The sequence below is a fragment of the Heterodontus francisci genome, chromosome 18 (assembly GCF_036365525.1).
Source record: "Heterodontus francisci isolate sHetFra1 chromosome 18, sHetFra1.hap1, whole genome shotgun sequence".
In the NCBI taxonomy this organism is placed as follows: domain Eukaryota; kingdom Metazoa; phylum Chordata; class Chondrichthyes; order Heterodontiformes; family Heterodontidae; genus Heterodontus; species Heterodontus francisci.
The window spans coordinates 22,282,067-22,295,128 of NC_090388.1; positions in this window are offsets into that span (position 1 = coordinate 22,282,067).

The window sequence follows — 13,062 nt, forward strand, 5'->3', positions numbered from 1 at the left end:
GATTTTGCTCAGCTTCTTCAAATGGGAGTACTTGACAAGCTGCTCAGTCTTTCTCGGTTCCCTAATATCCATTTGATTATTGGAGGAAATTTTAAATTTGATTTTGAATCCATATCACGATTGATGCTGTTGACTCTCCACACGGGTGCCAACTTGGCATTTGACAGGGAAAATTCATTTCTTGCTGTTGGAATCAGATCAGTGCAGATGAATAGACCGAAGGAGAATGGCTTGCTCTATAACAAAATCTGATAGCAACATGAAACCAAGTGCCTTGGCTGCAAGCCTATATGAAGAGATCTAGCAGTAGAAGTCAAAATCAGGTCAAAAATTGAGCCGAAATAGTGAGGTAATCCTTGCCACGTTATAAATCGTGGTGTGAGCACACTTAAAATATTGTGTGCAGTTCTGGTTGCCACCCAGAAAAAAAGACACTGCAAGTACTGAAAAGATACAGAAAAAAGCAACCAGAATGAGGGAGGTTATGAGGAGCAATTATGTAAATTGGGCATGCTGTCACTGGAAAAGAGATTGATATAATTGCTGTTTTTAGGATTTTAATTAGACTAAATAATGTAGGTTATGAGAAGTTATTGCACCCTGTCCAGGACATGGCCTGTACTTGAAGGCGTTAATTCAAAACTAATTTTGAGCGAGTGGTCAATGTGTGGAACAGACTGCCTTGGGAGATGGTGGAAGCAGTTAGTATTGATTCATGAGAATAGAAATTAGATTTATTTCAAAAATAACAATTTGGGATGCAGTATGTGAGTAATTTGGGACATTACATGCTTGGGAGAAACGGGTAGCTTTGGATCTATGCTTCCCAAAGCTTTCACCACTGGGATTTTCCTCGTGTCACGTCTGGGTCAGTTATGTACTAATTGATATTGATAGCAATGGTTAGTCAACAACTACATTATCATTGTATCATGCAACAACAGAAGGGTTGAAGGCAAATTAGATAGACTGTGGTCTTCTTTTGTCTAGCACTTCCTATGCTCCTGAGTTAGAGCATTTGCTTAGAATTGCTAGCCCTCAAGCCAGATCTCTGTCAAAAATATAAGAGCAGTTGGAGCCATACTTTTTATTATGTTTCATTCCAAATGTCTGCATAAATGCTAACATTGAAGCTTGTTCATGGATCTCATTCCCATACTGTGGGATAGGGCCCCATGCTAGGGAGTTACATTCACCCAACCTAATACTTGGTCAATTGGTGTTCTGAAACATGATAAAATAAATAACAGCAATTGCATTCCTACCAAAGCTCTTCTATTCAAAATGCATATCATCTTCACATACATGGGCCATATACCCCATGATTCCTGAGGATTCAACACTTCCTTTTCATATTATCCCTTCAACAGACACTGAGATTGAGAAGTCATTCATTCATGGGATGTGGGCATTGTTGGCAAGGCTGGCTTTATTGCCCATCCCTGTACAAGTGAGTGGCTTGTTCGGCCATTTCAGAGTGCAATTTAGAGTCGATCTGAAGTCACTTATAGGCCAGACTGGGTACAAAGAGATGATTTCCTTCTGTCATGCTAGGCCCCCACCTGCCAAGAATGAGGTACATTAATTTTATCATGAACATTGATTTTAAAATGTTGGAGTGAGAAAATGACTTGTTAAACAAATCAGCCATGGCTGGAAAAGGTATTTGCATATTAACAGACAGGGCTTGGAAGGACAAAGGACCATTCCCTGACACATTCAACCCACAATGGATCTTGATCACCAGGTATTGTGTGTAAGAGGAGCATTCCAGAGACTGCTAAAGTGATACAATCCAGGACTGATTAGACCAGCTGATCACATGACTAACTGGCTGCTCCAGGGTTTTTTGACCTGGCCAGAGAGTTTACACAAAGAAAGATTGTTTGCTCCTGGACTGAGAAGATCTCTCCTGTCTGCTCCCATCCCTTTCAAGCCTCTGAATCCACTGAAGATACATGAACTCCAAGAGAGAAAATTCTACAGCGAACAAGGTTTAAGAATAATACTGGGCCCCAATGAAAAACCAGATCTACCCACAATCAAGGACTCTACAGTGAGCTCGAAGAACTGTTAACAAAAACTCTTCTGATATTGCCTCAAACTTTTTATGCTTCTTATTCTCTTTTCTGTCTCTATTTGTATGTGTGGCACGTTGTGTATCCGTAGGCGTCAACTGAATTAGAGTTTAAGTTTAATAAAGTTCAACCTTTTCTTTAAACCTAAGAAAACTTGTTTGTGCTGGTTTCTTTGCCTTATAATTGGAAAGCGGTGAATGTGGATTCACCAAGGGGGAGCTAAAAACATAGTGTTTAAAATTAAACCCTGTTACAGTAAGACCAGGTGAAGGCTGAAAGGGAACCATAGACCTCTTTCTCACCAGGTCGTAACACTTCCCTGAAGGACATTCATGTCCTAATGACTAGCAAAGAACCAGATGGATTTTTATAACAATTATTTATTCTAGATTTATTTAATTAACAAATTCAATTCCCCAGCTACCATGAAGAAAGAAAGAAAAGGAAAGACTTGCATTTATCTAGCACCTTTCATGACATCAGAACATCCCAAAGAACTTTACAGCCAATGAAGTATTCTTGAAATGTAGTCACTGTTGTAATGTAGAAAATGTGGCAGCCAATTTGTATACAGCAAACTCGCACAGCAATGTGATAATGATCAAATAATCTGTTTTGAGATTGAGAGATAAATATTGGCCAAGACACTAGGGATAGCTTCCCCTGCTCTTTGAAATAGTGTTACAAGATCTTTCATGTCCATCTGAAATAGCAAATGGGGCCTCCGTTTTCTTTTAATGTTATTCTTGCGTGGGATGTGAGTGTCACTGGCACACCCAGCATTTGTTACCAATCCCTAATTGCCCTGGAGAAGCTTAACATCGCATCCAAAAGGTGGCATCTCTGACAGTGCAATGCTTCTTCACTACTGCACTGGGAGTGTCAGCCCAAATTTTGTGCTTATGTTTCTGCAGTGGGATTCAAACCCACACCTTCTGACTTAGAGGCAAGAGTGCAACCAACTGAGTTATGGTTGATGATCATGGTGGGATTTTGAACTCATGTCTCCGATTACTAGTCCAGTAACAACTGCTATGCCACACCCCCTGCTAAAGTTTCTGTAGTTTTAAGATTGGCAGAACCAAATCTTGTATTAGTAGAGCATTTATTTGATAAACTAGGATGGGGGAGTTCAATAAGAATTGTCAGGTGGGCTTAAACATGGTTCTGCAAATATTCCCCCACTCTACTGCTCTCTGTTGCACTTTACCAGATGCCTAGTGCTACTTTTTTCTGATAGTCATGGATTTTGTCTATTTAAAAAGGTCCCCCTCAAAGGTGATACTGAAGACCATCCCTGACACAGGAATTTCATTGGAAGCCATCAAACCCTAAATATATTTTCACAAAATCTAGATACGATATTTATATTATAGCTATTAATCCATTTTCAAATTCTAACACTGCTTGATAACAAATTTACTTTTTTTTTGTTGATTTCCCAGTTGTTTGTAAGCCAGATAGAGCAATCACTATGATTGAGTCAAATTTGATGGATATGCTGTTGAAAAGTGCTTCAATGTACACACAAAATGATTAGCTTGGCGATTTCATGTCCACAATTATATGCAAACATGAAGGATATAAAATTGTTAATTTTTATATTTTTCCAATAATCAAACTTTTTTTTATTAGTAGAGCCTGAAGACCTGGGATAATCTGGAAGCAGCTTTGAAACTGCAGAGTTTACAGAACGGTCTAGTAAATACTCTCTAATGCACACAAGTTATAGTTAAATGTTTAACGTTTTATTCAGTACAACTTAACTTTTCTTAGCCCAGTTTTATACCAAGTTGCATACAATCTTGATCAGTTTGATGTTTGGTATAATTGAATCTTCACAATCTTCACACAAAAGAAAATTACTTTTGTGTATCAGACAGGCATAATCATATAAATTATATTGCTTCAAATCCATTTTACATATTTTGCAAACAAGTTTCAAAAGTTTGTATTTTAAAAATGGGAAGTAATTACTCTGCTCATGGGAAAGATTATGCACTATAGCATTTAATTTCACCAGTCCTATTCAGAAGGTCTCATTAAAGTCATGTTGCATAATTAATAACACAGAATCCTACTTTATCATGTAATCTTGGTTTGAAATAGTTTTTCATCTTCATCCTTCCAAATGCCATCTACCTTTAAACCTTGTGTTTAAAAACTGGCCTGCAATTCCAAAATTAACCACCAGAGGACACTTGATAGCAGTTATTTCCCTTTGGTCAGCCAATATATAGATAACTGGATATTATGGGGGGTTAACTTTGTCGCCAGAAGGGGTTGTTTTTGTTCTAAAGTTGATGTTTATGGCTCAAATGAAAGCTGGCTGAGAATTCAGTTTGAAAAGTACAATTTCCTAAAGTTGTCGCTGAGTGATTTGTACTTGTATAGGATTTGTGTCGGATTTTCAGAGCTGCACGTTTTGAACACTGATGCAGGTCCAGTAGGATTTTGTGCAAATATAATTGTACTTGCAAGTATTACAAAAGTCGGAATTGTGGTGGGGTGTCTTGATCACAAAAGGACAGGTTAAGAACATGTGTGCTGGAGCAGAATATAAAAATGTCAGTAAAGTATTAAAAACAAGAGAAAATGTGCAAATAAAGCACATTTATGCATGATTTCCATGATTAAAAATGAAGATCTAAGCGATCTCTTATATTTTACAAACACTAAGGTTTTACCGGCCCCATTACAAAAATTCTGCATGGCCAAACCTCTGAATTTAAAAAAAAGAAATGAGGGCTGTGACTTGTCATTGAATGTTATCAAGTCCTCTCTGTCAAATATAGCACTGAAGAAAGAGCCCTTTACTACACATAAATACCATACAATATCCTAACTCAGAAGAGCAACATCCACACATAGTCTTTATAGATTTTCCTATGTGAGATTGCCAATTAATGCCACATAATGGGTGGTTTTGGGCTGTGACTCCTTTACTCAGAACAGGACTAAGTCTGCTCAAATTAATTTCATGTAGTGCCCTTAAAACTAAAGAGACTTTCATCCCATCAGTCTGGGTTGGCATCTCTGAATCCATCGGAGCTGTGCAGAGGTACTGAGTGATCAGAGCACATGATACACATAAATTATAAAACACTAGTGTTGTCATAAGGAATAAAGGTGACATTACAAGGAACCTCAAACATATGGAGCTGTCTTTATTCATGTGTCATACATCAAAACTGATCATTTTTTAAAAAAACTAAATGAATAGTTGGCACTCCTAGTAACTAGTTTAACTATTAGTCATTAAATATAATTTATAAAAGGAAACTAATTCTGCAGGCACCACAATGGAGTTATGACTCTGCCATCACCATCCCTGGGTATGTCCTGTCCCACCGGCAGGACAGACCCAGAAGAAGTGGCGGCAAAGTGATATACAGTAGGGAGGGAGTTGCCCTGGGAGTCCTCAACATCGACTCTGGACCCCGCGAAGTTTCATGGCATCAGGTCAAACATGGGCAAGGAAACCTCCTGCTGATTACCACCTACCGCCGCCTCTCAGCTGATGAGTCAGTACTCCTCCATGTTGAACAGCACTTGGAGGAAGCACTGAGGGTGGCAAGGGCACAGAATGTACTCTGGGTGGGGGACTTCAATGTCCATCACCAAGAGTGCCTTGATAGCACCACTACTGACCAAGCTGGCCGAGTCCTAAAGGACATATCTGCTAGACTGGGTATGCGACAGGTGGTGAGGGAACCAACAAGAGGGGAAAACATTCTTGACCTCGTCCTCACCAATCTGCCTGCCGCAGATGCATCTGTCCATGATAGTATTGGTAGGAGCGACCACCGTACAGTCGTTGTGGAGACGAAGTTCCGCCTTCACATTGAGGATACCCTCCATCGTGTTGTGTGGCACTACCACCGTGCTAAATGGGATAGATTTCGAACAGATCTAGCAATGCAAAACTGGGCATCCATGAGGCGCTGTGGGCCATCAGCAGAATTGTACTCAACCACAATCTGTAACCTCATGGCCCGGCATATCCCCCACTCTACCATTACCATCAAGCCAGGAGACCAACCCTGGTTCAATGAAGAGTGCAGGAGAGCATGCCAGGAGCAGCAGCAGGCATCCCACAAAATGAGATGTCAACCTAGTGAAGCTACAGCACATCTGCATGCCAAACTGCGTAAGCAGCTTGCGATAGACAGAGTTAAGCGATCCCATAACCAACAGATCAGATCTAAGCTCTGCAGTCCTACTACGTCCAGTCGTGAATGGTGGCGGACAATTAAACAACTAACTGGAGGAGGTGGCTCCACAAATATCCCCACTCTCAATGATGGGGGAGCCCAGCACATCAGTGCGAAAGATAAGGGTGAAGCATTTGCAACAATCTTCAGCCAGAAGTGCTGAGTTAATGATCCATCTCGGCCTCCTCTTGAAGTCCCCAGCATCACAGATGCCAGACCTCAACCAATTCGATTCACTCCGCGTGATATCAAGAAACGACTGAAGGCACTGGATACTGCAAAGGCTATGGGCCCTGACAATATTCCGGCAATAGTACTGAAGACCTGTGCTCCAGAACTTGCTGCGCCCCTAGCCAAGCTGTTCCAGTACAGCTACAACACTGGCATCTACCCGGCAATGTGGAAAATTGCCCAGGTATGTCCTGTACACAAAAAGCAGGACAAGTCCAATCCGGCCAATTACCACCCCATCAGTCTACTCTCAATCATCAGTAAAGTGATGGAAAGTCATCAACAGTGTCATCAGGTGGCACTTGCTTAGCAATAACCTGCTCAGTGACGCTCAGTTTGGGTTCCGCCAGGGCCATTCAGCTCCTGACCTCATTACAGCCTTGGTTCAAACATGGACAAAAGAGCTGAACTCAAGAGGTGAGGTGAGAGTGACTGCCCTTGACACAAGGCAGCATTTGACTGATTATGGCATCAAGGAGCCCAAGCAAAATTGGAGTCAATGGGAATTGGGGGGAAAACTCTCCACTGGTTGGAGTCATACCTAGCGCAAAGGAAGATGGTTATGGTTGTTGCAGGTCAATAATCTCAGCTCCAGGACATCACTGCAGGAGTACCTCAGGGTAGTGTCCTAGGCTCAACCATCTTCAGCTGCTTCATCAATGACCTTCCCTCCATCATAAGGTCAGAAGTGGGGATGTTCGCTGATGATTGCACAATGTTCAGCACCATTTGCAATTCCTCAGATACTGAAGCAGTCCGTGTAGAAATGCAGCAAGACTTGGACAATATCCAGGCTTGGGCTGATAAGTGGCAAGTAACATTCGCGCCACACAAGTGCCAGGCAATGACCATCTCCAACAAGAGAGAATCTAACCATCTCCCCTTGACATTCAATGGCATTACCATCGCTGAATCCCCCCCCACCTCCACTATCAACATCCTAGGGGCTACCATTGACCAGAAACTGAACTGGAGTAGCCATATAAATACTGTGGCTACAAGAACAGGTCAGAGGATAGGTATCCTGTGGTGAGTAACTCACCTCCTGACTCCCCAAAGCCTGTCCACCATCTACAAGGCACAAGTCAGGAGTGTGATGGAATACTCTCCACTTGCCTGGATGGGTGCAGCTCCAACAACACTCAAGAAGTTCGACACCATCCAGAACAAAGCAGCCCGCTTGATTGGCACCCCATCTACAAACATTCACTCCCTCCACCACCGACGCACAGTGGCAGCAGTGTGTACCATCTACAAGATGAACTGCAGCAATGCACCAAGACTCCTTAGACATCACCTTCCAAACCCCTGAGCTCTACCAACTGTAAGGACAAGGGCAGCAAATGCATGGGAACACCACCACCTGCAAGTTCCCCTCCAAGTCAGACACCATCCTGACTTGGAACTATATCGCCGTTCCTTCACTGTCGCTGGGTCAAAATCCTGGAACTCCCTTCCCAACAGCACTGTGAGTGTACCCACCCCACATGGACTGCAGTGGTTCAAGAAGGCAGCTCACCACTACCTTCTCAAGGGCAATTAAGGATGGGCAATAAATGCTGGCCTGGCCAGTGATGCCCACAACCCATGAATGAATTTTTTAAAAATGACGATAGCCTAATAATTCATTGTTGCTATCCAGCTTTATTGAAATGTGTAAGATGTCTTCATGAAACTGACCACAATTAGTTGAAAAGATTGACTAGAAGGATTATGAATGACACTTGAAAACTTTCCTGATCCATTACATTGTAGTCTAAGATATTATTATTGATTCACAATCATTATCATCTGACATAAATATGCTGATTTTAACAGTTCAGTGGAGTACTTTTTGGACCATTTAGCCAAACTCCTCCTTTAAATAAATGTGTAAACATTACAGAAACATTTTAAAAATGTTTTGGATTTTGTATTGTCCCCTTTTTAGAAGCCATTGAATCATGCTGAGATATGACTCCATGAGAAATAGCAGTCATAAGCCCCTCAAATAGCCATTCTACATAAGTGAGGCCAGACACGAGTGTGAGCAGGGTATTTATCATGAGGGAGGAGGAGGCAAATCGCAGCTGATCCCATTGCTGCCCTGAATTAAAACACGTCGATACATAGTTATTTTCCAGAAAGGGTCACAAGAGTTCAGGAATGGAAACTGTCTGATTTCCACCCCCACCCTCATATCCCTCTACCTGTCTAACCTCAGGATGTTGTCTAAGTCTCAAAGCCACGCCACACCACAAAATGCATTTGGCAAATGAACGATTGAGGAATTTCACTTTTAAATTTCAACTATATTGCCTTGAAAAAGCTTACCAACTACTTAAGAAGAAAGTAAGCTAAGGATTACGGAAGGTATCTGTGAAGTGTTTTAACTGTGTTGTCCATTGACCAGCTGTGATGGCTGACCTGGAACTGACCAGGAAGACCCAGCATTACTCCTGGATTTCAGCAGGAGAAAAAAAATACCAATTCCATGTCCAAAATCTGATGGGGGAAACCACACTCGTTTCTTCTGTTAAATCACTCCAAAGAGCCTTTTTAACCAGCCACTGAAACGACGGCGTTTCGAACAATGACCTCTCATTGCTACTTTGGCTTACCAGCATTTTGACACTTGTAACAATGGCGTTTTGCTCCTTTGCAGATTTGATATTCATTAAGAGTGATTCCCAGCAAGCCCACAGGCACCAATGACTGACCTATCTCCATGTGGAAGTCCAGTGGCCAGCCACAGCTCTTTCAATAAAAGCAAAATACTGCAGATGCCGGAAATCTGAAATAAAACTAAAAAAGTGCTGGAAATACTCAGCAGGTCTGGCAGCATCTGTGGAGAGAGAAACAGAGTAAACGTTTCAGGTCAGTGACCCTTCATCAGAACAGCTCTTTCAATATTGCCTCTGGAAACATTTAAACTATTGGAATTCACACCTCAATGCTCTGCATTATATATCTCACTTATCACCCATCTCAGCATCTAGACATCAATTTGTCGCTGAATGTAACCACATCTATGTAGCTTAGTTAGAGTGCCCAGTGACGTGCACGTTGTGGCTGTTGCTATGGCCCCAAGCACAACACTTTAATTTTCCCCTTTCTCTCCCTTTTTACTCTTTTTTTTCTTTATCCTTCCTGACATAATCTTTCATAGATGGAAGGATGCCAACCAACCTGACATCATATCCTTTCTTATCGCCACCTTTGGGTTCTCTACCTTCAAAAACCCCTATTCTTCAGTACTCATCATTCCTACTGTCCTGACACCCTCCCAGGCTCGACTCCCTCTTAAATTATCATACAGCTTCCCTCTGTGCCTCTCTTGGCATTCTCCAAAGGGCCCGCCAAGGCACTTGTCACTGCCTCCCAAGAAGCAGTGACCCCGATTGCCTCATTCTTCTCTCTCCCTGCATTTCCTGCCTTGCACACCTGCTTGCAACCTCCTTCCTGTCCCTCTCATCCCTCCCAGTTGTTACCCTCTGGACTCTTGTCAGTGGATTGGCCATCACCTCCCCTCCCCACATCTCCCTCCAGAATGTACATCACTTCTAATAAAGGCCTCGCCATCCATGACCTTAATCCCATTGACATCACAGCCTTAATGGAGATGTGGTTGAGGGGTGATGACACCTTTCTCCTTAATGAAGTTTCACCGCCTGGCTACACTTTCTACCATCGACCCTGCTGAAACCGTGGTGGTGGTGTAACCCTTGGTATGTTTCCCTATTCCTGTGGCAACTTCTCCTCCTTTCAGCATCTCATTTTGTTCCACCCTGACATCTCTTTTGTAAAATCCTTGTTCTTTACTGTCCACCCAAATACCACACCAAGTTTCTCACTGAGATATCGTCTCTGATTTCCTTCCTTTGCACCAAAGCGACTTCTCGTCCTTGGTGATTTCAACCTCCATCTCACCACTTCTTGCTCTATCTCCTCTGAGTTTACGGCCCTCCTTTCCGTCCTAAAATCTCCTACCTTATAAACTCTCCAACCCATAATCACGGCATGACGGAAAAACCCACATGCCTAATGGAAAATAATAATCTCATCGTATGAAACTTTGAGAACATTTTACTGGACATTATCACAAATAGCTTTTTTTAAAAAGCAGAACAGAACATCTAAAGATGGGCACACACAATTTGCATGTGAGAAGGCTGGCTGGGAGACAGAGGTAAATTACCCAGTCTAGCCAGAACAATGGAAGGGGGGGGGTGCTCCTTGATTCAATTAACGAGAATGGCTTTGTCAATAGTGGTGATCAATAGGCATCGACACCTTTTGACTTCGGAAGAGCCAAATCACCCCCCTCTACCAAGTATGTCTGAAGAACTTTGAATTTCAAACAACCTTCCAGAAACTTCTGTTTTCAAACAAAGAGGTTCTCACATGACATACATGCTGGTGTAACACTGAGTTTTGTAAATTGTGCCTCAGAAAGGAAGAGACAGTAACTGGACTCCAAGAATAAAGCACCTTTCTCTCTGTTTCTCTATCTCTCCAGCAAAGTCCCAGGAAAGCCTCGGTGGTAGCTACTAAGCCTCAAGATTACAGAACTTTACAGACAACCAACAAGATGATGGATAAAGCCTCTCTTTGGCCTTCTGGAGCCAGAGAAGCAAGCCTGAATTGTGCATGTGGCCCCAGTGAGGACTTCAAGACTTTAACTTCAACAAAGGACATTGAAATTCAGTATTTGAATTCCATTTATTACGGACGTTACTTCAACCTCCCAACTCTTTTCTCCCCTCTGCATCTATTTTGTGTGTGTGTATGTGCCTCTCGTATGAATGTAAGTGTGGATACGTGGCATATTTTAGTAATTTCAACCAGTTTAGAGTGATAAGGTTAATAAACTTACATCTTTATTGTGTAAACAAAAAAAATCTGTCTGATTGGTTCATTTGTAATTCTATTCAAGGAACAGTGAGCAAGTGCTCACTGAGGTGGTAAGTTAAAATCAGTGTGTTAAAAGAATAAACCCTGTTGCGGTTAAACCAGAGAAGGAGCGAAAGGGGAGCCTGAGACCTCCTTCCTCACCTGGTCGCAACAGAAATTTGGGGGCTCTAGTTCAACATTGGACCCATGGGCAAAGGAGAAATTGGAAGTGGGAAATCAAGTTGATCCCAATCAAAAAAAGAGAAAAAGACTTCAATACAGGTTTTCTTGTGGTTTGTGTTGCTGGAATACTAACATGTTTGCGACTGAAGCCAGTATCTCCCAAGCCAAGGTGAAGTAACTTGGGAGAATTTAAAGACACTATCTATGGAAGAGGTGGGGAATATGGCTGAGCAGTGTGGGATCACTTTCCGTGCCAAAGCTAGGAAATTCAAACTCCTAAGACATGTGGCAAACCATTTTTCCCTCGATCCTGAAGAGTCAGAGGTAGAGTTGGAATATGATTTAGACAGGGTAATGTTCGTAAAAATACAATTAGAACAGAGGAGACGTGAATTAGAAGACAGGGAAAAAGAGAGAGAGAAGACAGGGAAAAAGAGAGGAGAGAGAAACGAGAGAAGAGGAAGAAAAAGGGAGACAGGAGAAAGAAAAAGAGAGACAGAAAAAACTTTTCAGAAGGAGCAGGAGGAAAAAGAGCTACGGCGGCTTGAGTTAGCTAGGGAGCGACAGAGTAGCCCCAGTGAAAGCATGGCCAATATGGAGGCTACAATTAATTCGGGGCCGCGTGCTGAGCTTTTTAAATTCTCCCAATTGATCCCAAAGTTCAATGAGGGAGACGTGGAAGCATTTTTTGTAACTTTTGAAAAGTTTGTAAGGCAATTGAAATGGCCAGCCGAGAGCTGGACCCTCCTGCTACAAAGCAAGCTAACAGGCCATGAGGTTTATTCCCTGTTGTCAGACAAAAGTTCATCACATTATGAACTGACTAAAAATGCTAGCCTCGGGGCATATGAGCTAGTACCAGTAGCCTAATGACAGAAGTTCCGAACCCTTCGGAAGCAAGCTTATCAAACTTACCTGGAGTTTGAGAGAAGTAAGCAGCTGGCATCTGACCAGTGGTTGAGGGCTCTTAAAGTACAGCCCACGTAGGAAAACCTCAGAAAGGTGATTCTTCTTGAGGAATTTAAAAACTCTTTGCCACTCTCTATAAAGATCCATGTGGAGGGACAAAAAGTGCACAGAGCGAGGCAAGCCGCAGTTTTGGTTGATGAGTTCGTTCTCATACACCAGTCAGTTCCTCAAGGGAAAACCTTTCCTGGTCACCCTCACAACAGCGAAAAGAATGAGGTGGGAGGGTGATAGGAGCCCAAACAGTCCTGGGAGAGAAAGAAAATTTGGACACACAGGGGGTCCTCCTCAAGCCAAAAAGGATAGTGCTGAAAGCAGGAATGAGAGCCAAAAACCTGAGGGTTTCTATTGTAACGAGCAGGTCACCTCAGAGCTGACTGCTGGAAACTACAGGGAAAGCCTGTAGGGTTATTCAGGGCAGACCCGACTAATGCAGGAGAAGGGATCCTGATGGAAAGCACAGCAGATCAGGCTGTGGCTTTAACTGCTGCAGCAGCAGTAAGACCCAGGAAACATAC